The sequence below is a fragment of the Archocentrus centrarchus genome, chromosome 7, assembly GCF_007364275.1.
Source record: "Archocentrus centrarchus isolate MPI-CPG fArcCen1 chromosome 7, fArcCen1, whole genome shotgun sequence".
NCBI classification, from domain to species: Eukaryota; Metazoa; Chordata; class Actinopteri; order Cichliformes; family Cichlidae; genus Archocentrus; species Archocentrus centrarchus.
In genome coordinates this window covers 5,326,127-5,353,853 of record NC_044352.1, presented here as the reverse complement: position 1 = coordinate 5,353,853, position 27,727 = coordinate 5,326,127, and the positions used below count along the sequence as shown (strand labels likewise).

At 43.1% G+C, this 27,727-nt stretch overlaps 1 protein-coding gene across 1 annotated transcript in view; it reads right to left on the bottom strand.

Annotated features, from left to right (window-relative positions):
• The window catches only part of plxnb3 (plexin B3), an 86,084-nt gene extending 60,149 nt beyond the window's left edge, over positions 1-25,935 (bottom strand). The window contains exons 1-2 of the mRNA XM_030733028.1: positions 25,822-25,935; positions 361-438 (exon numbers count right to left, since the gene is read on the bottom strand). The gene's annotated coding sequence lies outside the window, so the exon portion shown is untranslated. The remainder of the gene's footprint in view (positions 1-360; positions 439-25,821) is intronic.
• Between the last annotated feature and the right edge of the window lie 1,792 nt (positions 25,936-27,727).

Here is a 27,727-nt window from a genome sequence, read left to right as displayed (position 1 = left end):
ACATGGACTTTGTGGCGGGGAACTGGCAGGTTAAAGACTGTTTAATGTCCAACTCAACCATCACACATTTGCATATTTATGTGCAGCTCCATTAGGTAATGTCTAGAAAGGTTCGGGGCTGCAGTGCAGATGTAAAAATGCGATGCAATAGAGACAGGAGAACCAGCAACACTAACAGCAGAATATCATCTAAAGGCAACTCTGCTGGTCAATACTGTCTATCCAGTTAATCTCGGTGATGTTCAAGAATGATGACATCATCAGGCGCCATGTGGCAGCTGCCTGTGAGGTCACTGTTTGTCACAGTAGACAGCCGGACATCCAGACTTATTAGCAGGCAGAGATTAGAGGTGCACCAACCTGTTGAGACAACCTGCTGCTGTGATGTAGAAACTGAGCCGTGAGGAGGAGGAACCTTCTTCATCAGGAGGACGTTTCCTGGAGGTACACAAACACAGATGTACATCAGCTCCCATTCTGTTCGGTCCTAACACAGACTGTATATTAACGATGGACACAACTGAAACGTGAAGCGCTGTAATTCTGAATTCTTTCTAATGGCCAGCAGGGGGCGACCCCTCTGGCTGCTAAATCGATCTGTTTGTATAGAAGTCTATGGGCTCAAAAAACAATTCACTGATGAGCTTATGGAGTCAATCACTACTTTAAAGTCTTACTCAATACAACAGGATGTTAATTTTTTCAAGTTTTCGGCCCCAAGCAGAGAAAACTACGGAACCCTACAAGGGACATGGGAGGAAAAAAAAAAGATGCAATTTTGCATGATCCCACACATCCCCCACATAAACTTTTAATTTAAGACCATTTGCTTCCGTGGTAATCTAAAGTTTGTTAGACCAGCGGGGGGGCAACTCCTCTGGTTGTAAGAAGACTTCCAGTTGTATGGAAGACTGTGGGAAACTGGCCCTCAGCTCCCCCGCTCTATGACCTCAGTAAACTTGAGTTTATGGGTGCAATCACCAGTTTCAAGTCATACTAAATAAAACATGAAATTCATGTTTGAAAATTATGGTTATATTAGAGTCAGAAAGGAAGATAAGCCAGGGAGCTCATTGACTCATGAGCTGTCAATCCCAAGTCGCCCCTCTTGGGACTCTCTCGGTTTCACAGTCAGATCCTCGTTCATGGCGTCTGGTTTAAAAAAAAAATCTATATTTGAAGCTTTAAGACATAACTTCAGAACGCAGTTGGTGATGTCGCAATGGTGGCATCCATCTTTTATATACAGTCTATGAGTGTCTGTTAGTGAAATCAGGTTTTATGGTTAAGACTTTTTCTCTCGGTCAACATGTTGATAAACTCCCACTCTCAGATACAGCAGGTCTATCTGACCCTCGGGGTTCAGGTGTTAATCAAAACCAACTGCCAGCACTGCTGATGAATTACTGATCAACTCACTGATAAATCAATGGTTTCTGCATTATTTTCATGTGTAATCACAGGCATTTCCCCATCCACAGTCTGGGATGTCAGAATTGTCATCAGGGCGAAGCAGGCAGCGGCTCAGGGCCCCGGAGGGTCTAAAGTCCCTCAAGGTTTGTGTCATCACTTGATTTGGGAAAGCGTGGAAACAGGCGTGTTCACCTCTGTCAAACTGTCTCCTGCGCCTCCTGGCTCTGCGCCCACGGTCTTGTGTTTTGGGTGGATTACGCCTTTATTGGCTCTTCATCAGCCATCTGCCATCAAGGCCAACTGTGAGGTCAAGCAATGAATCACTTCCTGTTTGCCTGCCGGAGCCTATAATGAGTTAATGAGCTACGTGGAGTGTACAGCTAATCAATCACCGCAGCTATTGATTGATGATCTATAGACCGAGCAGCTCCTGCTCATCTGTCCTCGTCAATACAGCTGCTTCCCGCTTATTAACCTGCACACACCCGAGACCTGACATCAGCACATTTAAAGAGGGTTCGGCCTGAACTGCATTCAGAACTTCTCTTTAAAACCGGACATTTTCTCCAGTTTAATAACCAACAGGGAAAGAGGAGTTCCTCTGACAGCTGTGATAATCCTCCTGCTCATCAACACATCCCCTCTTTCTCAAAGAATCATCAGTGTAAGTACTTCGGCATCTTCAGCTGAGGTTACTATGTTCACATGATGACTGGGGGTTGGAAACATCTGTTAAAGTGTGAACAGGCCGAGCGATCGCAGCAAAACCTACTTTTTTTTATTTTCTCTCTGACAGTCAGTCTAAGGCAGACTTTAAAATCTGAACCTGTCGTTTAATGAACACAGCCTGCGGCTCCGCCCCCTGTTAATCAAACACAGTCATCAGGCCACAAACACTGAAACACTAAAAGGCGTCTGAGGGCAGCTTCTGTCAGGCTGTTTAAAAGAAATGAAGGACGGCCAACGGCGCAGAGCCAGCTGAGGCGTTAGGCGACCTTGAAGACAAAAACCTGGAATTACGACCCTGCTGTGTGTCGGTGTGTTTGTGTTATTGTCTTCACTCTCTCACACAGCAATAAAACATGATCCTAAGAATCTGTTTGTATCATATTTTAACAGGAGGGCGCTAACATTAAATTAATCTTTGGCCAGTTTGTGTCTTATTCATGTTTTCACGTTTTTCTTTGAAGCTGAGCTGAAGTCAGTTGCAGATGTTGTAGATTTGTTCTATTTTAAGACTCAGCAGCTTGTAAAGTCACGCTTTAAGGATTACTGTCGACAATGTGGAGAATTTTCCTTGTTTTGTGATATAAACTCCTGAACGAAGGCGACTCTAAAGACAAATAACCGCGCCTGGAGCGTCATTAACTTTCAGTTCACACAGTTTATTGCTTAAATGAAGCTGCAGATTCAGTCTTTATGCTGATTGTTTGTTTTGATTCTATTTTTTTTGCACAGATTTTTAACCTTTATGCCCCTTTATGCTAATTTTTATACTTCACAGAAACTCACATTTATATTTGTTTAATGCAGAGCTCCGTTATGTTCAGCAGCTCGTCTCTGTCTGTTAGTCGTTTGCTGCATGTGGCTTTTTATAGCCGTTTCTCCATTAAACAACGCCAAGAGTGAGGCAGAACTGTACAGTTGTGGCTGGACAGCTGAACAAAAGGATGACCCGCTATAAAGCTGAGCAGAGCTGCAGAATCAGCTCATAATTGTCTGCAGCTTTGCCACTATAACAATTAAATCTGTTTTCACACTGTCATTAAATGCAGTGGGATAATAAACACAGTTTATAGTCCGTTTAATTAAATGTGGTGCAATTAAAGCTGAAATATCTCTCTGAAAGCAACATTATTAATGTTTTAAATGTGGGATTCTCCAGTTGATGCAGGCTAAACAGGTTTTTAAAGCTCGTTTCTGTGTTGTAATAGTAAACAAAGAACCAGGAGCTGGAAGAGCAGAAGATGCTGACTGATGTGTTTAAACATACAGTTGTTGCTTCTGGGTTCAGGCTCTTCAGGAGGTCTGCGTCCTACCCCGCACATCCGGCCGGTTTACAGTCAGTCTGATGGTGACATCTAACAGTGCGAGTGCCAGAGGAAGTGATCCCGTAGTGAGGTCAGGGGGTCTCAGACAAACACACAGAGGCTATTCACCCATGCGTTCATTCATCCATCAGAGTAAATATCAGTTCTGTCGTCACTCGGCTCAGCGTTCTCATTCAGCCCAGTGTTCGGCAGCAGGAGGTTTGTGGATGTCAAAATCCTGAGTTTCCCTACCACCTAAACTATTTTATGCAGCACCGAAACCAAAAAACTAAAAAAATCTATAATGAGAGTTTTGCATCATTCTTTCGAGAAACAATACCACACTGGCCTGAATAAAAATGGAGACTGGTATATATTAGGGAACTAGACAATAACTTGTTCAGCTGACGTTCATTAATGGAGGCTTTGCCCTGTTGCTAGGGTACTGAATGTTTACAGGAATCATTTCAGTGTTTGGTTACCTGAGATTTGTCTGCTGACTCCTGATAAATGTTTTATTTTCACAAAAGAAAAAAAACCTCAGCCATCACAGATGATAGTGCCACTGCATTTCTTCACACACTGCGTAAGCCCTCCAGAAACCACTGAAAAGCCTAAACTCAGGCATCATGTTACTCATTAACCAATAACAAGCCCTCCAACCTCATGCACCACATGCACTTTATTGCCAAAAGTATGCACTCACCATCCAAATCACTGAATTCAGGTGTTCCAGTCACTTCCATGTCCACAGGTGTATAAACCAAGCAGCTAGGCATGCAGACTGCTTCTATTATCATTAGTGAATGAATGGGTTGCTCTCAGGAGCTCAGTGAATTCCAGCGTGGTACCCTGATCAGATGCCACCTGTGCAACAAGTCCAGTCCTAAAGTTTCCTCACTACTAAATATTCCACTGTGGACTGTTAGTGGGATTATAACAAAGTGGAAGCGATTGGGAACTACAGCAACTTGGCCAGGAAGTGGTAGGCCACATAAAATCACAGTGTGGGGTCAGTGGATGCTGAGGTGCGTAGCGTGCAGAGATCGCCAACTTTCGCTGCAGACCTCCAAGCTTCACGTGGCCTTCAGATTAGCTCAAGAACAGTGTGTAGAAAGATTCATGGGATGGGTTTCCATGGCTGAGCAGCTGCATCCAAGCCTCACATCACCAAGTGCAATGCAAAGCATCAGATGCAGAGGTGTAAACTTTACACCACTACATCTGCCACTGTTGAGGTTAGAGGACCTTTGTCATTACATCTACAATGACGGAAATGCGCTAAAGGTGAAACTGTTAAAAAACACAAAAGTACAGCTGAGTGTCATCTGCATTAAAACAGAGATCTGAGATTTTCTACAAATAGGAACCAAAGAAAGCACAACCAGTACAAGGAAACTGGACCCAGTAAGGTGCCTTGTGGTGCTCCACCAAATGTGGCACATAAGAAGATGACATGTTACTTGCAATAACAGAGTCAGATGTGTTGATATTGGAGGAAAGTCATTGAAGGTCCTTGAATGACAACAACGTGATTAACTTAGTCCACGAGATTCAGCCGACAGCAGCAGGAAGATCTAAACAGTTCAAACAGCGTAACATCCTGAGTCTGAAGTACAAAGAGCAGACTCTTAAAAGCTTCTTGAGATCTGTCAGGATTCTGATTTGTCAGGAGGCAATTAAGTTGAAGGAAAATATGTTTTTCTACAATCTTTAATTCTTTTACATCTTTCTTTAAACAGATCAAAGTGTGCTAAAGTGAACCCATCTATCCACCCCAACCTCCTCGCTCACACCTTTGTGGCTCTGAAGTACACAGATGTCGTCCACACGAACTCCAGAGTGCACTAACCAATAAAAAAAATGTGTTGGTTGTAACAAGTTATTACGTAAAACACTGCAGCCTGTCCAGCTGAGGCTCAACTGCGATACACTGGTATTGATCAGTATTGAACAGCACGTCGTCACAGTGGGAAACTATTATTATAGTTTCAGGTTGACCTCATGAGGTCGTGTCGTGCTGTCAAAATCCATTAGACGAGTCCTGATCTGATCAAAGTGTTGTTGCATGTTTCCTGCTGGTGGCTGCTGATGCAGAAACTTATGCCTGCAGACACTGCTCAGGGCTGAAAGATCCATCCTGGTAAGGCACTCATTGCACCAAGTTTGTGTCCTAATAATTTCCTGATTTATTTAATCCTGGACACTTTGCAATTCTGTCACCACCACCTCTTTAGCATTACCCAGTGGCCAGATTGTTTTATACTCGTAGTAATCAGAAATTCCTGCTGTTCATAATGTACCTGTATATATTTTTAATTGATTTTTTGCCCCTTGCCTGAAAATTTTGCTCCTGCCTCTAAATGTATGACGTCTGCTTTGATTTTAAAAAGAATGCATCTTGAATTTTCTTTTTTATCTCTTCCCTGTGGTTGTTGAAAGACGTCACTGGTATGTGTATGTATTTATGTCACAATACCCATCTCGTGACTCCCAGATCTCTAAACCTACAGCTTTAAGTCTGTTGCTACTTATATGACACTTGTTTTATATTTGAATATGAAGACAGTGGCAGAGGGTCACTCATGAAACTCTCACAATCCAGCAGTCACATTTTCTCTTCAGGTTTAAACTTGTGATGGTTGAAAACTGTCACCTCACTCTGACCACAGTCACCTCGGAGGAAACCAAAAGGCCTCATTGCTGTGAAAAATCACACATTTCTCAACAATCTCTGCCTTTCGGAAACTGACAAACATCCTCATTCACACCTCTACACCTTCTAAACAAGCTGAGGAGGAGAGAGCAGTTGATGAACCTCATCCTGGATAAGAGAGACCAACCTGGCTCTTCACCAGAACCAGACTGTCATCTCATAGATTTCATTCTGTGTCGGCGCCTTTGGTTTATTTAGATCTTCCACCGCGCTGTGATTTTTATTCTACTGTTTAATCTCTCCATTTTTATCTCCTCATCTTTTATCTCTCTGCGTCTCCGTGTTTTCCAATCCTCTCATGTTCCTTATATCTCGTCTCGAGGCCTCGTGTGTTTCATGTGCAGCCCTCTGTAGCAGGCAGCAGATCTCAGATAAAGCAGCAGCCTGTCTGTAAACTGTCGGATGTTTCATCAGGAACACTTCTCTAAATAAACTGGACAAACTGGACAAACCAGTTTATCTGACTCTGGGCTAAAGGTTTCACCACTTTGGATTAAACGCCTTGATATGAAGCTCATATCGCTAAAGCTGTTGAGATGCAGTCGTGTAAATCTGCAGGGATGTGAGGAACCAGACCCACAGCACGTTAGGAAGGGGTGCCGCGGGAGCCACGACCCTGACTGACAGTGTTTCTGAGCGTTGCATCATCAGCTAACACAGACTCATCTGCAAATATTTTCATAACTAACAGCTCAGATGTGCTTTAATGTCTGAACAACAGGCTCGTCACTGACACTCTGGTATTCAGTGACAAAGGTGCCTCTGTCTCTGAGATGCAGCTGCGAACACATTTTGAGGAAAATGCGATTCTGTGCGGTTAATTAGCATGCAAACATGAACTTTACACACATATCAGACCATGCTTGAGCACATTTTCTAGGCTAAATCTACACATGAGTGTGTTTTCATTTAAAAATCTGGAATTTCATTTTTACCACATTTACCACAGCCCTAAACTTCTTTAATGACTCAGTTTGGTCAAATTCAGCTTTTTCTTCTCTGCTGTGGGCGCGCTCAGTTCTGCAAAGGCTTCAGTAAAGACTGAGATCTATAAAAGAGGAAATGAACCACTTAATAAATGTGACAAAATGAATGCGGATTTCTGCCTTTGCGTGTACACAGTTTTAGAGATTTCTCCATTTGTACCTCCATCCACCCTGACCTCCTCCAGAAGACTCCGGGGCAGCTAAGAAATGCTTAATTAATTAACGAGAGAGAAAATGATGCACTGATACCACAGCTTAAAGTGTGTGTGTGTGCAGCTTGATATGCCTACTCTTCCCCATCATGAAAATTTTTGAGCATCACCCACCTCATTTCCTGCACTCTGGTGAATGTTTGTGCACCAGTTTGTGTGTCGTCTGCATGATTTTTTTTTTTTTGTTAAATGCTCACATCAGTGAGGAATTCATTCATTTTAATTAAAACAACTCCTCCTCCTCCTTTGCTCTTCTCACTCCTTGAAAGTTATCTGCCTCACTGCCTGTGCAGGGCCCCAGATGAGAGGAGGAGATGCTGTGCTGCTGCTGATTGAGATCACAACACTGTGCATCTGCATGTGTGCGCGTGTGTGTGTGTGTGTATGGGAGGGTTAAATACATTTTGCATCAAACAATTCAAAATTCAAATTCTTCTTTTCTTTATTGAACCTTCTGCGTGAGCGTCCTGGAACAACACAGGCAGCAGTACGTTGGCGTGTTTTCTCGGTGGTGGGAGGAACCAGAGCTCTGTGAGAAAATCCACACAGGCACAGGAAGAACATGCAAACTCCAGTCAGAAGAGCCCTGCCCAGTGACTGAACCTTGGACCCACTTGGTGCGAGGCAACATTTCAAAGCACTGAAGGACCGAGCTGCCAGCTCATTAGTTTACTCACAAATTCCTATTTATGAATGCTCGTGCTGCACATACAGCCACGTTCTTGCAACACAACAGTGAAAGAGCGAGAATATTTTTCTAGAAATTGAATTATTTTCATAATTAAAATCACTTTAAATCACAGTTTGTTTCAGATTTTTATATTTTCTCTATCTGAAATACCATCAGGGGAGAATCTTTTGTTCTTACAGGTCTTCTCAGGTTCAGTTTTGTTTTTGTTTCTCTCTCAGCAGGATTACTGACAATCAGGCAGAATTTCATGAAGATTTTGCAGAGAGGTGAAGTATGGGTGAAGCTGTAATCCATTAAATTTGGGTGCAGATCAAGATTGCTTTCTTTAAAACTGTGAAATGGGGGTGCTTACTGTGGAGGAGCACGCTCCTCTGCTTTCTGCTGCTTCTATCTGATCTGTGAAACTGAACCGAACTCAGCATTCAATTTTTTATTTTTGGTGCCGAAAAAATTAAACGGAAGCTTCCAAATAGGCCACCAGTCCTTTAAATCCCCATTAAACCTGCCCCTGACACACACACACACACACACACACACACACACACACACACTGAAACACACACACAGTAGATTAGGCAGCCTGCCTTCAAACACTAATCTGTGGAGTTAATCTGATGGTTGTAACTCTGCAAACTGAGACATTATAGAGCTGTAATCTGCATATATGGAACACACACACACACACATACATACATGCACACACACACACACACACACACAAACAGTCAGGCTCATGTACAGTGTCTTTTTGATGCAGATTTTTTTTGTGCAGAAACTGATTGTAGCAGAGTCAGCAGAGTCAGCGAGCTGCCGCTGAACTCTCCGTTTCAGGTCGGAAACTGATGAAAGGTCAGTTTCAAGCTATGTTTAAACCTGGAGATGACATGTGATCTATTCCTGCACTCTCATACCTCAGGTCTGTATTCACACCTTCCACTGCATTCTGCTTTTTGTTTACATTTCAAAACACACACCTGCGATACCGCTGCACGTGCGCTACTACTCCTGCTCATTCAGTACCGCCTTTGTCTGCTTGTGTCGTCTGCAGCTCTGAGCGTGTGCAGTCAAACTGAAGGAATGATTTAATGTCCCTACGTGTGTGTGTGTGTGTGTGTGTGTGTGTGTGTGTGTGTGTGTGTGTGTGTGTGTGTGTGTGTGTGTGTGTGTGTGTGTGTGTGAGTGAGTGTTTCTAAGTTGGGGGTGTAACAGATGCTGGTGAATGAAGACAGCTGCACTCCAAGATACCAATTATACACTAACACACACACACACACACAAACAGACTGTATAATCTTCAGTGTGAGGCAGTGACACCACATTATTTCAGTCTGTAAACTGAACACTGGCAGGGGCCATTTAAAGGAGCAGTCCAACACTGAAAGGAAGAGTCCAACATCCAGCATGTAAAGGAGCAGCGCGACCAGGAAAGTCCAACAGCCTAACTTTAAAAATAGCAACACGTAAAGGAACAGTCCGACATTCAATGCAACACGTAAAGGAACAGTCCGACATTCAATGCAACACGTAAAGGAACAGTCCGACATTCAATGCAACACGTAAAGGAACAGTCCGACATTCAATGCAACACGTAAAGGAACAGTCCGACATTCAATGCAACACATAAAGGAACAGTCCGACATTCAATGCAACACGTAAAGGAACAGTCCGACATTCAATGCAACACGTAAAGGAACAGTCCAAAATTCAATGCAACACGTAAAGGAACAGTCCGACATTCAAGACATCAAAACTGCACCTGCCTGTCAGAGAAAAAAAAAATGCTTCTGGGACACCCAGAGGTGCAAACTACTGCATCTAAAAGGGAAATTAAGAACCTGTAACAGTCCCAAAGACACTTCTTCTTTAATACAGCAAACAGAATAAGCTGAGGACGGCTAGAGAACCAAACTGAGAAAGAGCGCCCTGTTAAACGAGGACTAGAAACAGATCGATAAATCAATACCTTCGGTGGACAGATGCGTAAATCTAACCACTGAGATGAGTTTGACTTTATTAAAGGGTAATTCTCTGGAGTTTTATTTTTCTGAAAATAAAAAATCAAAGGCCTAAAGCTGAAGGATATTGTTATCTGCACAGGTTACACTTCCTCGAATTTATGATTTTGGTGTTTTTAATGGAAAAGAGCCCCAGACAGACAGACGGAGAGATACAGACAGATGGACAGACCCACAGAAAGAGCCGAGAATAGAGGAGGGAAAAGGAAGGAAGAGCAGCACAAGGGGAGGAAATGGAAACACAGAGACAGTAAAAACAGCTCATTGTACCACAGAACAGGAACTTCCTCCTTCATTAAACACAGCAGGATACAGTCACAGCGAGCACACACATACACACAGTAACACAAACACGGTGTGTACTCTGACAGTATCAGAGTGAAGCAGCGTCTCATCAGGACAAACTATCCTGTTAGTCACTGTCTCATCCTGAAGCTCAGCCTGTCCCTCTAAATATATGCTGTAACAGTTGAATGCCTTGTTACAGGCTGATCCAGGATCAGTGTCTTCTTTCATGCAGTATTCAGACTGTATGATGAAAACAGACCGGTGCCAACCTTAAAACTCAAAATCCAGTCATGCAAACACAAACTTATTGTTCTGCTGTTTTTATTGATTGTGTACTGATTACCTCTGTGCAGCCCGCTGCCCTGGTGCAGCACATTCACACAGTGATAAGACTGTAAACACTGCGTGCTGTCAATAAAGCTTTCTGAAAGAGCTCCATCATTTTGTTTCTCATTGTTCACAGACTTTGTTTAAATAAAGGCTCCCCGTTGAAGCCTGACTGTTCATTAACACTGTTCACCCCGAGCCTTTCGATAAAGTTCATTTAAATTCACATCTTTTTGTTCGGGCAGTCTTTGTCTGCAGAGCTCATTTAAATAAAGACACAGTGTCGAAGCCTGGAGTTTCAATAAAAACTATTTAGTGTGCTGCTCTGAAGATCCTGTTTTCAGGAAAGTTCACTTCAGCGGAATACCCAGCATGCCGTGGGGGTTCCTCCTGTCATTGTCCAGAGATGGTTTGACATACAGAGATGTCCAACAACAACAACAAAAACGACTCTTTCTGTATAGCAGGACCCGCTTAAAGCCCCGAGGGGCCCCAAACTCCCCGGGGGGGCCAGATTAAAGTGCCAGGGAGCTACAGGGGCCTCCATCACACAACCGCCAGAAAGTTTGCGAACCCTTTGAAATTACCGTAATTTTTATAAAATGTGGTCTGATCGGTGCCAATAACGGATCCTCTAAATTCAGTTACATAATCCAGTGTAAGGAAAAATCTACTGACAGCTGCAAAGTTTAATTCCCACCAGAGACGCTGTTGGACGCAGAGCTGCTGGATATGTGAGACGTCTTTATGCAGAAACATTTTAGTAAGCCATTTTTAGGCTTTTTTTTATTTTTGCTTTAGGGATAAAAGCGGGGCTGGTTTCAGATCTGGTTTTTTTTCCGAGAGGCCATTTTAAAATTCCATTATCTAGAAAAGTACCTGAACTAGGTCCTTGAAATGTTTTAGGGTAAATATCTGCCACCGTGGATGTGGACTCTCTGGAGTGGAGCTCAAGTGAACATAGAATGATGGATGCTCGAAATCCCTCAAATATTTGGATGTCCGATCACAGGCAGCAGATTTGGAGGCCTGTAGAAGCCACAGCGTTGCAGGTAGGGGGCTGATGTTTTATTTACAGCTTCTCAAAGCTCATGAAATTCTTTAAAACAGGCCAAACACTCGTGAACGACAGCCGAATACATTCTAATATTTCTAAAATTTACTGGTTTCTTTTCTTTACCCTGGATTTTTTTTTAAAAATATGATGAATTGAGATGGAATGACGCTTTATTGAATCTACTGAGACATTTTACTCTGTAAAGCCACTTTATTATATTTAACTTTTAACAATGTATGTCATTTTACTTCCATTTTTACTCACCTTTATTTTGTGTGATTGTTTTAACCTTACTGAGCTATTTTCCTTTGTCGTGTTGTGTTTTCTTGTGGGTTTTGTTTTGAAAGGTTTAGCTGCTGTAACAGGAATTTCCCAACTTTTGGGGGAAGTCAGATATATCCTGTTGCATCTTATTTGAACAGTTTGAATCGGCAGACTGTGTGCAATGTGGTGCAAATAGGACCCAAGTGCATGACACAGGAGAAAAACTTATTAACAAAAAGACCTAAAAAGTCCTAAATGTAAAGTAATATTATGCAGTAACCAAGAGGGAACACTCATAAAGCCTGAGACAAAGACAGAGGGGAAGGACTGGACTATTAATCCACACAGGGGTAATCAGGGTAGTCACGCAGGTGCGCACAATCGATGGCAATGAGACAAAAGAGGAAGTAAAATCATACATAAGACGCAAAAGAGACAGAAAAAAACCTACAAAATAAAACAGGAAGTTGGTAACAATAGCTGAAAATGGGGAAATGTCGATATATGAATAAATCTAACACGGCAGCAAATGACAGAAACAGAGGGAAACACAGAGGGCTCAGACATCATAAACACAAATTACAACTAAGATGTAACCAGAAATGAAGAATCACAACACTAACGAATAACAGGAAATCCAAATTAACAATAAAGACGACAAAGAACCAAACTCAGAACGGCCAATAATGGAAAAGACGTCCAGCTCAAATGTATTTTTGGACACACTGAGTCCTCAGTGCAGTGCAGGCTGGAAAAAAAATAAGTGAACCTCTGAGTTAAAAGCTTCTCCAACAGCTCATTGGAGTCAGTTTTTTTTTTAAGTTAAGGAGTGAGACTGAATTGGCTGAGACTGCTTTTTTTCCAGAGGTGAGCTGGCCTACAAATAAAGGCATTCAAAGACTGCTTAAAGGCAAAGATCGACTGGTGTGAACTTTCACAGGATGTCAGAAGAAGCATTGCAGAGATGCACAAAGATAGAAAATGCTACACAGGCTTTTCTAAAGACTGCGGCAGTCATCACTCCACAACGAGACAAACCGTATACAAAAGGAAGAAGAAATTCAGGACGGCTGCTGCTGCTCTCCCTAAGAGTGAAAGTCCTACAAATATCACACAAAGAGCACAACGAGTCATTCTGGAAGAGATGAAAAGAGCTCAAGGTTAAGAGGAACGCACCTACAGAAATCTCTCCAGTTCCTAAAAGCTTTGTTCTCGTGTCTCAGTGGAGGATGGAGATCCTCGGACACACACGCTGTTTGTCGCTGGTGTTTGTGTCAGAGTTTAAGTTTATGTGCACTCGTACTTTACACGTACATCATAAATGAAACGGCTGGTTCTGGGTGACTGGTTCTTTGCTTACTGGTTCTGGCTTCACTTCAACATCAAAGAGAATATTTTATCACAGCCAATTATAAACACACACACACACACACACACACACTCGTGTTGGTATTCCTATCATTCTGAGGTCCCTCACTGCTCGCCGTCAGCCATACTCCCCATCACCATGGTAACCTCATCCGTCTCCATGGAAACTCGCCTGACTTTAACCACGGAGTGAGTTTCTTCCTGTCTGTGCGGGGATCCTGAAACTAAACCCCATCTGATTTCGGTCTCGGTCCGGATCCCGGTCCTTCCCCCCGAAGCTGCGAGTCCCAACTTTAAACTGTCTCCACTGAGAAGGAGAGTGATGCGACACCTCACTCAGCTGTCTGTCAACGCCGTGGACATCGTGGAAGCTGTCACAGGAAGCAGGATAGGGTGAAACATCCTGACAGGTTCGTCTTTTAGTTTGGAAGTTTGGCTGCGGTCCACTGGGACCTGCTAAACGTGATGAAACACTCCCGCTAATGCCCAGTTTCATTCCAGACACCTCTGGGCTGTCAGTGAGCTGATATCAGGGAGGCTGAAACGCTCATTGCAGCACCAAGTTCAGTTCCAGACCTGCGAGGGATTCACATTGTAGCAGCTGTAACCACATTTGTTTCTTATACTTTTTGCCTCAAGACTTTTGTTGTGAAAGATTGAATATTTGTTGGGATGCTGATAAATGAGCAGACTTAAAAAAAAAAAAAAAAAAAAAAGAAGTCTGCATTTGCAGTTTTTTTTTTTATAATGCCTCTTAAATTTCAGTAGGAGCCTCTGAGCAGGAGCTGTTTGGATGTAAAACAACCTGCTCGTTCAGACCTAAATGTCTCTGCTGCTTCCCAGGAAAAGCTCCCACACTGGAAAGTGTTAATGATTCTTATTTAGTTTTGCTTCAGGTGAAAAACAAATCTGCAAATTCAGTTACATTTCTCATCTACTCTCTTTATTTGTCAGACATGTTGCAAAATCAACCTAAAATCCACCTAGAAGCAGTCTCACCCCTCTGCAACCATCCTGCAAAGCCTCCACTGGCTTCTCTGGGCAGTTATTTTGAAGCAGAATCTAAATCATTTTTTATTTTATGACATACAGGGATATAAAAGCTGCATGCATTGAATAACCAGCCAAATCCGATGAAAACTGCTTAAAAGCGTAGCTGACCATGCCCCAGTTAAGGTTTTAACAAGCTTCTTCCCATTTGAAGTTATGTCTCTACCACGCCCTTTGCTCAGAAATGGTAAACAGACTTGATTTATGGAGCTTATTTTAGATCTTTTCATAAAGACAATGATGAGATGGTACATAATTTATTCCAGCGACTGCGGCTGCCGGTCAAACATGTGTGGCATCACGCATCCGTCTTCATACAGCTGATCAGACGAGCAGCTAGAGCCAGTAACTCTTTATACACCTCACTCTGCAACCACCGAGGATCCCGAGTGAATTCTTACTCACGCAAAAAGAAAACTGCATCCACCTGAATGAAGCTGTACAGGAAGCTGTGTTATGAGGATGTTATAACTCTTGGTGCTGGCAGTTTGTGTCTGTGCTGCTGTACAGCACATGCAGTACCCACTCAACACTGACTAGCAGTGTGCTGGAAAGCAGTCGAAGAAGCAGTGGCACTCTTTTAATACATTACTGTCAGCACAGACTGTATATAAAAGATGGACTTACTCCTGACAGTTGAGACACTTGAGGCCTTAAAAACTGGACCACGCAAACCAGTGGGTGATGTCATAGCAGCTACACCCATCCTTTAAAATATACATTGACTCTAATTAGCAGTAGTGATGCATCCAGTTGGTGCATCACTGTCACCTGCAGCTCCGGAGTTTGGAGTAGGCTTGTTTTTAACCTCACAAAAGTATAGAAACACAAATGACTCAAAGTTTCTCAGTGATGAGTGAAGATACAGATTCAGGGTCATCTCTACCAAAATGAAGATGCTGCATCAAAATCTTTTCATACAGCAGGATTGCATCCACGTGACACACTACAACGCAAAGTCTGGTGATGAAAACAGTCCGGTGGCATTTAATTTCCGGATCATTTCCTATAAACGTTCCTCATAATTTCATAAAAACCCAGTTTCCACAGCAGCTGAAGACTGCAGTTATGTCTGCAGCTCAACCAGCGTGCAGCAGATACGTCACTCAAACTGAAGATTCACTAAAGCAGAGCTGTAACGTGAGGCAGCTCACAGATGTTCTGCTGAAATCTGCAGGTAAACAGCAGGGAGTGCTCGAAAAAGTTCATCTCTGCATTAAAAATCTACACAGTCACGCTGACGTGTTGTCATCGTTTCGTTTGTCCCGTGTGTACGTCCTCCTGAACATGTAACTGATGAGAGACCGGAGTCGGTGAAGACTCGGCTCAAGTTTCCAGGAAGTTGGCTGGAAAATATGTGACTGTAAACTAATGTGTTACAGTGTGAAGGCAGAAAGTGACTCCACCATCCTGTCTGTCTGACAGGCAGTGAGACAGCTGGTTAGCACTGTGTGTTTCAGCGTGTGCGTGTGTGCGTGTGTGCGTGCGCGCTCCACAGGGAGCGATTGAGAGAAACCAGCTTCTTTATGGATTATTAATATCACCTCCAGCTACACACACAGTCGATGTGTGTGTGATCTGAGACACACGCACACACACACACACACACACACACACACACACACACACACACACACACACACACACACACACAGGCAGGGGAGGAAGGGTGTGTGGGGGAGGGTTGGGTGAGTTTGAGGAATGGGATGGGGGGTGGGGGGATGGCTCAGCAGTTGGTGCGATCAAGGACACTTCATTCACACTCCACTCTGTAGCACGTGTGTGTGTGTGTGTGTGTGTGTGTGTGTGTGTGTGTGTGTGTGTGTGTGTGTGTGTGTGTGTGTGTGTGTGTCTGTATAATCGGTTTGGAGGCCCCACCCTAATCTGGGATCAACAATAGATCCCCAAACACCCACCCAGAACCCCCCCCCCTTTACTCGTCTTTGTGAGTTCTTGTTTGTTTCAGCTTGTCCTCCGGTCACCCTCCAACCCCCAAACACCACAATGCAGCCCCCTCCTCTTCCTCCATCCGATCAGTTCTGTCAGTTCAGGTTGAAGATGCCACAGAACCATCAAACACAGCAGACTGCTGCGTTAATGAACCACTGCAGAAAACTTCATTCTGCAATATTTCATCACAAAATTAAGTATTTTTATCATTTCTGACTTATTTGGAGATTCTTTGCAGGATTAATCGATTGATCATTTCATCAATGCAACATCAGAAAATGGTAAAGAATCCGAGGGGAAATCCTCCTAATGTCTTTTATATGTCTGAAACTTCAAAATATTAAATTAACATAAAGCAACAAATCCCCCCATCCGAAACAAATATAAAAACAATTTGTTTGATTAACTTCTTCTAAACAGAGCAATATTTGCAGCTCTGTTCTGGTCGGTTATTAAGAACTTAACTGAGCTGTCGTACATTAGTAGGTCTTTGTCCAAATATAGAACAAAGTGCAACCAATTTTTCATGAAAACCAACAGCAAACACATGAATTAAAGCCTGTTTTTTTTTTTCCACCACCTTGGTGTGAATTTGACTTCACTGATCAGACAAACAGCAGGTAGCACTGACCTTCAGTCGGTCCATTAAGTATGGACCGAGTGAAGGAGCAAAGTGTAGTAGTTTAAAACACCAGTCTAAGCCAGAGAATCTCTAATATAACCAATAACTCGCACTCGCCTGACTTCTGGTTTCTTAGCGAGTGCTCACGAGATAACCCCGAATGAATGGCTGTGGAGCTGTCAACCCCCAAAAAACTGAAAAATCTACATCATGTTTTTAATAGAAGAGCTGGAGACACTAATTTAGGCTTTGATAGTAGTAAAATACCAGGTGAGGGCATTTTCCCTGCAGGCCTGGAAAGATGCAACACCAACATAAAGATGCTCTTCTTTAACTATAGCTCGGTGTTAATATAGTCACCGTGCAGAGGAAGCTGTTCGGCATGCTCCACTCCCTCATCAGCTGCCTCTAGACTCTCCAACTGGGCGAGTGCACATCCTCCACCCTGAGCACTGGGATCCCCCATGGGTTGTGTGATGAGCCCCCACCTTCATACACTCTTCACGCATGGCTGCCAGCCCATCCACACTCCAAAGCTATTGTTAGGTTTGTGGGTGATATGACAGTCATCAGGCTCATCAGACTACAATGAAGCTGCATGCACGGAAAAAAAAAAATCCAAACCTTACAACATTATGCACCAACATTAAACTGGTTCTAAAATACCACTAAGGTTAAGGAGATCTTTGTGGAAAGCCCCCCACCTTCAAGCTCCTGGAAATCACCATTACAGAGGGCTGCTGTCTGACAGCATGTCTGCAGTGCTGGGGAAAGACGTGCCTTCATTAGAGCCCAATCAGTGGAGCCAATTTGGCTCTAATAAAGAGCTCTGTGTCAGTGCTCTGTTGGGCCGAGTATTCCTTTAACCTTAACTAGTAATGACTTCTTGAATTTCTTCACAAATAAAATTTTAACCATTAGAGAAAAAAATAATCATGAATATCTCATCAATGTAGTATTATGTACAGCTACTTTAAATACTACTGATATTTATTTAGACTCTTTCTCTCCGGTTGATCTTTCTGAGTTAACTTCAGTAATTGCTTCCTCCAAACCATCAACATGTCTGTTAGACCCCAAGACTGCTCAAAGAAGTCCTACCATTAATTAATGCTTCGATCTTAAATATGATCAATCTACCTCTATTAATGGGCTACATACCCGTTAGTAGAGAGAGGTAAAAGTACCACAGGCCTTTAAGGTGGTAGTAATTAACCCATTACTTAAAAAGCCATAATTTGACCTATCTTAGCTAAATATAGGTGAATCTCTGCAGGGGATTCCACAGGGTTCAGTGCCAGGACCAGTTCTATTAACACTATACATTTCCTTAGGCAATATTATTAGAAGGCATAGCATACATATTAATTGCTATGCAGATGATACCTAGCTGTATATATCCATGAAGCCAGATGACATAAACCAATTAGTTAAACTGCAGGAATGTCTTAAAGACATAAAGGCCTGGACGACCTCTAATTTCCTTTCTCTAAATTCAGATAAAACTGAAGTTATTGTACTCGGCCCCACAAATCTCATAAACATGGTGTCAAACCAGACACTTACTCTGGATAGCATTACCTTGGCCTCCAGTAACACTGTGAGAAATCTTGGAGTCAATTTTAACCAGGATATGTCCTTCAATGTACATATTAAACTAATAAGTAGGACTGTCCATCCATCCATCCATCCATCCATCCATCCATCTTCCGCTTATCCAGGGAGAGAAACCAAGGACTCAAGCAAGCTTTACTTTCTTAAGAGGTTACACCTTCTGGACATCAGCTGTTTAAGCTCCTCCCATCATGCATAGACATTAGTTCAATCCCAAGTAGTGGCCCTTTAAGTTACTTTTTTGACATTTCGCCTTCCCCTCCAATTAAGAGGTTTAAGCGAAATGTCAAAAAAGTAACTTAAAGGGCCAAATTATTTAAGTTATTTTTGACATCAATTCGCAGACCGGAAGTGGGCGGGGCCGGAAGCGGCCTGTGGGCCGCAAGTTTGGACACCCCTGAAATAGTCAGTCCCCATAAACGCACCCAAAGTGTTAACACTGAGGTTTCAAAATGCAAACTCCAGGAACCAGTTTTTGATGTCATGTAGCCTATGTCCATCTTTTATGTACAGTGTTTGGTCAATACAAACAAACACACTGCGCTGCTGTCACACCACTCAGTACCTGTCACATCGCTCTCTCGAGGTTAGGTGTATTTACAGAGAATCAGCCCATTGTGATTGATTTACTGGATTGATCTGATTAATCCTCAGTGTAAAAGTTCACAGACTCTGGATTCAGCTCTGCAGCTGCTGGAGTCTTCACTGATTGACCAGTAATCCCTGGAGGGAAAAAAGAAGCACCTCCATTCAGCCGGCGGGGGAGTGTGAAATGCATTCTGGGATAGTTGGCTAACACAGTGTCCTAAAAAAACACTAGGAATGAGACAACATCAGCCAAGAAATCTCACATACTTAAAGTGAAGCTGCTCAGAAGAATGCACACAAAAAACAAAAGAAAAACATGATGGGACCTGATTCAGGAGCAGATGCACACACACAGCTCACAACCACGGTAACACACACACACACACACACACCCTCCTGAGGATTGGTGTGAGCATTGTTGTGGTTCAAATCAGCAGCAGCCGGCCGCTGGCTGAGAGTCCCCAAGGAATCAAACCAGCAACTCTTTCATCTGCAGGAACACATGAAACACACACACACAACCACAAAGATCCTCTGATGTTCTGCAGCCTCTGATTCACCTACAGGATTAATGACATTAAAGGGTCACTTCACCCAAACCAGCAGCAGTGCTTTCTGCTCGGAGGGTCTGATTCTGGTTCCAGGTGGACTCTCAGGTTCGTTTTGGGGGGTTTTATGTTTGCAGATCTGATTTTATCAAGAATTCAAAAGATAAACTGACAGAACGCAAAGTTAGATTTTCTCAGTGTTTAATGTTTTTATGAACCAAACCGTGGTGTGATCTTAGACTTTCTGCATGAAAACATTATTTACATTATAGATCGATTAATCGTTTGGTGCATCAAACATCAGAGAACGGCTCGGCACAGTTTCACAGAACAGCGGGTGATGTCGGTAAAGTCCAAAAACCATGAAAACACTTCACTGTCAGCATGTTTAAGAAGTACTTGACTCGAGTATTGAAACTGATCTATTCTCCTTTGATCAGCTGATCAATCTGTGGCCTGATACAAGCAGCTCTGCTGGTTCTGCTCAGCACTGAAGGAGTTCTGAAGGAGAATCCTTTTTCAGTTTTAATATTATGAGTGCTGAAATTCCTCTCGGGTTATTTCACCGTTGCTGCATCTGGTGCTGATGCTGCTACGTTATATTCTAAGTTAACAGACTCTACAACAGTATAAACACACAGGAGGTCTGTGTGGAGATCACGAGGAGCTGCTGCAGACAGGAGGGAGGACGGTGCTTTCCGTGAGATATAAGCAACTCCGGGAGGGCGATTTCAGTTGGTTCACCGCTGCTCCTTGTAAGGAGGAAGATGTGCTGAGCAACATTACAGCTGACACAGCAGAGATGTTACACAGGTGAGTCACCACTCAAGAGAATCTTCAATAGGAATTTGTGGAAAAATTGTGCAACACCCATGAAGGTGGTTTCCCTGCTGCACCCCCTCAAAAAGTCCTATGACGGCGCACACAGCTGAGCTTCGTGACAGTTTCATGTGTGTGTTGGTGAGCATATCATCTCCTTAACATGGCAACAGTGTAGCCAAGTGTATATTTTCACTGCATCCCTAATGTGAATTAGCAGGTAATTTGTTCAGTGAAGGAGCCAGGAGCACTGACTGAGCCACTGAAAGCTGTCCTGATGTGAAACTTGTGTAGCAGAAGTTTTGTGAACCTTACTGTCAGGGCAAAAATGACCAAACTTTTCCACGAGTTTTAAAATCAGATTTAACCGGTGACTTTGTTCTGTAGATATTAGATCTTAAATTAATTCAAATTATCTTTAACAGAACCTGTAGATGCACAGCGGCACCTGTGCAGGCGTGTGCACATACATGGAACATGTGATAACAGTTCCCAGGAGTACACGCGCACACGCACACACACACACACGCACACACACACACACACACACACACACACACATGCACAATGTGTAAAGTGGCGTAAAACAGATGGTCACACAGATTGTATTAGAAACTGATGGCTAATCAGACACACACACTGTTGCTGTTTCCATCGCTTCCCACTGACTTCAATTCAGCTCCTCCAGACTGACACCAGACGAACACATTTATTTGTCAGTTTATGAAACGGGGCACTTAAAAATCACAGACAAACTAAAATGCATTTCAAATTACTTTTTTCTTGATTGCATTTGTGATGTTTCTCAAACTGTCATTTATCTTTCTTTGCCATTTATCGTTAAGAGACAGTTATATAAATCATTAAAAAAAAAAGGTCTTTTTTCACATTATCTGCAGAGCTGAAGATAATAACTCCCCTCCTGAGGGGAAGGAGTTATTAGTGGGGCCCCCATTGGCCCCCATCACACATGTCAGTAACATTATTTCCCCAGAAACCAGCCGGCACTCCAAACCTGACCTGATTACTCAATTCGCTGATAGACAGGAAATTAACTGGAAGCAGTTTCATTACTGATAAATATTATGAGTCATTTTTAAACACAAAAGCCAAAAGAAAATAAAAAGTTTGCTGTCGTTGATGTGATTTTATTTTTTCTGAACAAGAAAAATATGACCTGCTTGGATATCTCCTGTGTCCATGTGGCTTCAATCAATCAGAATGTATTAATTGTAACAAAGATTATTTAAAATAACTGGAGTAATTTAACAAGCATTTTGCAAATATTGAACTATTAAAAAATGTTTCTTTCTACATTAAATTTCCATCCCAGCTGTCATAGGGCGTGAGGCAGGGTGTGGAATATCCACAGAAAACCCACACAGACACAGGGAGAACATGCAAACTCCACACGGAAAGGCCCAGGCCAAGGTGGATTCGAACCCAGGACCTTCTTGCTATGAGGCAACAACGCTCACCATCGCACCACCAAATCCAAATAAATAAAAATAAATAGGTGGATGTAGGGGGAGTTGGGCCATGACTAACAGTCGCTTTGTTGGACCATAAAGTATCTCATGACCAGGTAAAAGAGCCTGTGAGATAAAGGCAGCTGAGGATCCTTCCACACGCTCATTCAGAGAATTTTACCTCCTCCTGTGAGTCTGTGTGGGCTTTTATGAAGGGTTAGGGGGTTAAAATGCACCAATGAAGAAGCTATTCAGCAAGACATTTCATCAAATTAGCAACATCAGCGAATAATACTCAAAAATGAGGTAAGCAAGACAGCTGGTACTCTGCCTGGGAAGGGGGAGTCCTTACTTGCTGGGAACACTTAACAGTCCCCCCCCTTATTAGGATTTTTCTCTCTCTCTACCATCTCCTCTTTGTTTCCTAAATATTAGGACTAATAGTGGTTTACATATTCACCTAACAAGCAAAAGATCCCCGGTTCGATCCCGAGAGGAGACATAAATCCCACTGGGGCTGTGTCAGGAAGGGCATGCAGTGTAAAAACTGCCAAATCAAGCATGCAGAGCTGCCCGCTGTGGCGACCCCTCGTGTGTAAGAGAGCAGCTCAAAGTAGCTTCTTCGTTAACAATAATTTATTTAATTCCTTCCACCAGCAGCATGAGCAGTAAGACCTTTTTTCTCTCTCTCTCTCTTATGCATGCCTTTGCACCTTCACAAACACATTCAAACCCACACATAACTTCAATAGTAACGTACAGCATATGCACTCTCAGTGCGTATATATACATACACAAATGACACATTAACACCTGCAACCAAAATGGTCCCTTTTTCACACTTAGGACTAAAATGATCGCAGATTTCTCACATACAGTTTGTATATTCTGGGGCGACCCCGGGGCTTCAGAGCCTGACTCCATTTGTATTTGCTGATTAATCAATTAGCTCATCGGATCAGCTCCTCTGTTAGCGCTTTGCATCAAATCCTCTGGAGCAGGAAACGAGGAAACACAACTGTGACTTTCAGGAAACTGGAGCACTCTGTACTGGTGTTACTGGTGCAAGCCCAGTTGGACTAAAACTGCAGATTAAAGCACATTAACTGTGTGTGTGTGTGTGTGTGTGTGTGTGTGTGTGTGTGTGTGTGTGTGTGTGTGTGTGTGTGTGTGTGTGTGTTACGCGTGATTAAGCAGAAACAGTAATCTGACTCTGAAGCTGGGCTCAGACTAAATCCTTCAGATTAGTCAAATGGACATTTCAGTTAAGTAATCTTCATCTCACTGATAATAAGGAAGTAAAGGAGGAGGAGGAGGAGAATGATGTCACTGCTTCACTCCGGTCACATGTTCGGGTGGTCAGTGTCATTCGGGTTTCTGGGTTAAATCTGGGTTAAAAGTCTTCAGGCTGTCCTCTTTTCTTCAGAGTCCATTCAGAAAAACTACAAATTATCAGTTTTATCGGTGCGGCCCTGAACTCTGGCTGTCAGGCAGGAATTTCATGATTACACAAAGAAACATCAGAGCTGCAGACGATGCTTAAAAATGAGTGCTCAAATACACTCTGCAGCCACTTTATTAGGTACACTTTGCTAGTACAAAGATGGACCCCCTGCTGCCTTCAGAACTGCTTTAGTTCTTCATGGCACAGATTCAACAAAGAGCTGCAAATGTTCTGAGACTTTGGTCGATACTGACGCGAGAGCATCGCACAGTCGCTGCACTTCCACGATATAAAGCTCCCGCTCCTCCACGTCCCAAAGGTGCTCTACAGGACTGGGATCTGTAGCCTGTGGAGGCCATTTGAGTGCAGTGAACACACCGTCACGTTTCAGAAACCATTCTGAGATGATTTGAGCTCCTTTGTGGCATAGATGTGATGGACATGGTCAGCAACAATACTCAGGTAGGCTGTGGTGATTAGATGCTCAGTTGGTACTAAAATGGGGGACATATTGGCTCAAGAAAATATCCCCCACACATCACACCACCACCACCAGCAGCCTGGATGGAACCATGCATTCATGCTGTTTGTGCCAAATTCTGACCATACAGTCTGAATGCTGCCGCTCACTGGATTGTTCCTCTTTTTCGGACCATTCGGACCTCAGAGATGGTTGTGTGGGAAAGCCCCCATAGATCAGCAGTTTCTGAAATACTCAGACCAGCCCATCTGGCACCAACAACCACGCCACGTTCAAAGACACTTAAATCTGATGCTTGGTTTGAACTTCAGCAGGTCATCTTGACTATGTCTGCATGCCTAAATGCACTGATATGCTGTCATGTGATTGGCTGATTAAATATTTGCATTAACATGCACTTAAGCAGGTGTACCTAATGAAGTGGCTGGTGAGTGTAAATGCCTGGAGATGGCGAGACTTGTTCCTAGAAGGATTTTGGTTAAATTTCAGCAATTTCTTTGTTAAGTGAGGACAAGGATTCACATTTAGTCACAGCCTCAGTAAACTTTTTTTCTGTTTCTGTCTTTGAAAACATTAATTTGCAGGTTTGGGACAAATTATGTTTTCCTCTGTTCCCTGTGTATTGTGTTCAGTAACTAATCTTTAGATTAAACAAACAAAAAAACATTCAGATGTTCCTAAATCAAAAAAATGCTGCGCTTCGGTCCCACCTTATCAGCAAACCACAGACTCACACTGACAATCTCCTTCAGCATCATCATCCTCTTTGTCTCTGCAAATGTGTCACTTTTAACCAGAACAATTACATGTGAAGAACTAAAATGTTGCAGCTTTTGTCTCTGGAAACAGTCCCACCAACTTCACCGCACTATATATTCAGCAGGAGCCAACATGCTGCAACCACAGACAGGAAGTCTGATACACCAACAAAGCAGCACTTTAAGTCTGAACGGGATGTGTAGAAGGGTAGCACAGTGCAAGCTTTAAAAACTGACTCACAACCAGCAGATCTGCATCGGTCTGTAGTCATGTGGTATCCAGGAGCTTAAGGGGCCCCTGGGGGCCCACAGGGCAACTGTCAGCGGCCCTGCTCGCTTTCCCTCGAAAAACTGACCACAAAATCTGATTGTGTTTCCACGGAACAAAGAGCAGGTCGAGCAACTTTCTGTGTGCATGAGTGTAGGTGGGGGTGGGGGGTCTGTATTGTTGATAGTTTTTTGTTTTTTGTTTATGTTCTTAGAGCGTCACGTGATGCCGACTTCCCTTATGTAAGTCTGCAAAGGTGACTTCTAAATTTACTTCAGTCATAACAGCAGTGTGTGTGTGTGTGTGTGTGTGTAGGAATGCCTGCTATTCAGTGGCTGCTGCGGGGCCGTGCCGGGCCGTGCCAGGACAGGCTGGAAACAGCGGACACAGAAGCACTCACTGAGGAGGCAGACTCACAAACTGATCCCAGCACCACGTTTATCACCCCTGCCGTTAAACTGGGCTCACTCAGACCGGCGGCCAGACCCCGTTACAGAACCGTCCACTTTTAAACTCCCTGCTCTCAGCCTGCGCCGCTCCGTTTTTAACGGTTCTGTGAACTAAACCCGGGGAACACAAACTCATAGCTGTCACATAATCAGAGTTTCTGAGCTGAATCAAAGAACGTCACGTTCCGGTTCTAAAAACCGCCGGCAGCTGCCTCACTCACAGAAACCGTATAACGGAAAACCGGCAGCATCTAAAATCGCCAGATTCCCGAATGGAGTCCGGCGCGCCGCTGTCAGGCAGACACGCCTGACTCGCGCTTTCTTTCCTTCCTGCAGCAGCGGGACAACTTAGAGCCGTGAAAAGGGGGCACGATGAGACCCGGGGCTGACTCACCTGAGCTCGCCAGGCTGCTCTGCGGTCCTCCCGGTGTCCAAGTAGTCCGAGAAACTTCCAGGAGACTCCAGCAGACACCCGGACCCGCACGATCCGCGCAGAGAGACGCACAACAGGTTTGACAGAGACCCCGCCCCGCTGCGCTCCGATCCGATCCGCACCGGGAGGCTCCAAGGTCCACAGCCTGAAACCCACCGCAAGGGCTGCCTTTTAATGATTAAAAGTTATTGATTCCTTCCGTCCACAGTCAACATTCGGTGTCAGTCAGAGTTCTCGATCCGCTGAAATACTTCATGTGTGGGTTTATCATGAAAAACCGTCACATGAGCTTCCAGACAACAAACAGGTCTGTTTTACTTCTGATGCTTAAGACAGGCCCATTAAATCCACATTTAAATAACCCGAACTGTAAAGAAGTCTTATTATAATTATGATGTGGTGCTTCTACGTGCGTGCAGGATGGGAATGAGAGGAGGACGCATCCAGATACTTTTCTAAAGGAAAAAAGTTCTAATAGCAGTACTAACAAGTAAAAGTGCAGTTAGTGGAAGTACAGAAACGTCACTAACACATCCATCCATCCATCCATCCATCCATCTTCTTCCACTTACTCAATACAGGGTCAAAATAAATTAAAATGCAGTATATGATAATTTTTAATTTGAAAAGCCAGCAGGGTTAAAAACTGGGCAGAGGTGGGAGTAATTTTAAACTAATCAGGGGTTAGACTCTTACAGGCAGGTTAGTGCATATTACTGTCGAATGAGTTCATTATAATGAGCCTGGCGTTATTTCCAGTGACGACATGCAGATACTTGCTCGATAATAACAAAATAATGCCATCCTACGGCCAAGTTACACCGTAGACACGTCCCTCTGATGCGTTCACGGTGCAGCGGCAGGTAACTTCAAATGTGACTTTTCAAACAGCCCAACAAATATCAGCAAAAACACAAAAACTGTTTTTGCGCAGTTTGTCACAAAAAAGTGCGTTAATGTGCGCCACTCTCAGAGATGGAGAAAGAGATAAGAAAGAGGACAGGAGAGGAAGATGATGATATTTTACATATAGTGTCCTCATTCATTTTTAAAACCAGACATCGGATGAGTATTTGATGTGTTGCTGGATTATATTTAAGTGTTGTTCAAAGTTTACTGCACCAAACTGTACCAGGCAGTTTGGTGCAGGTCAGTTTACAATACTGTGGAGGTGTTTCCTGTAATGCCCCTTGTTGGTTATATCAAGCGTAACAGACATCAAGTCATTTTAAGGTGATGATGCTGATTTGATTGACTTACTGACTTCTACCTTTTATATCAGCTTTATAGAGTCTGGGGCTTGGACATGCTCTCAGTCAAAACACCCTCATCCATGACTTTTAAACGTCAACAAATTTCAGATTCAAGTCATCACTAATGTGCTCATATGGAGGAAATGATCGATTATGCTGTTTGTTGGTCACATGATCAGAGCCTGAAGAGCCTCTATGTGTTTATTTTTTTCTTTTCTGTGTAAATTTATTTAGAAACAAAAACACAAACTAAAGTTTTTAAATTAGTAAACATTTTATTTTTCTGTAAATAAGCATCTATACATCATCATCATAACATCATACAGCATCATCATTCGGTCTTCATCGCCCGCCTCTTCTTCATTCTGATTGCACTGTAACATGTTCATTAGATTTCTCTAAATAAAGTTTATTCAAACTGCAGCAGATTATTCTATTGTTGATCAGTTAAACTGCTGATTTATATTATTGATTGTGTATATAATATAGTTTTTGTTTCTACAATCAAGAAAAGATTAAATATGGCACAATTAAAAAATATATTGGATGCAGTTGTCACATGGCCGCTTAACAGAGTCATGTGACTCAACTGATCCTTAACCCTTTTACTACCA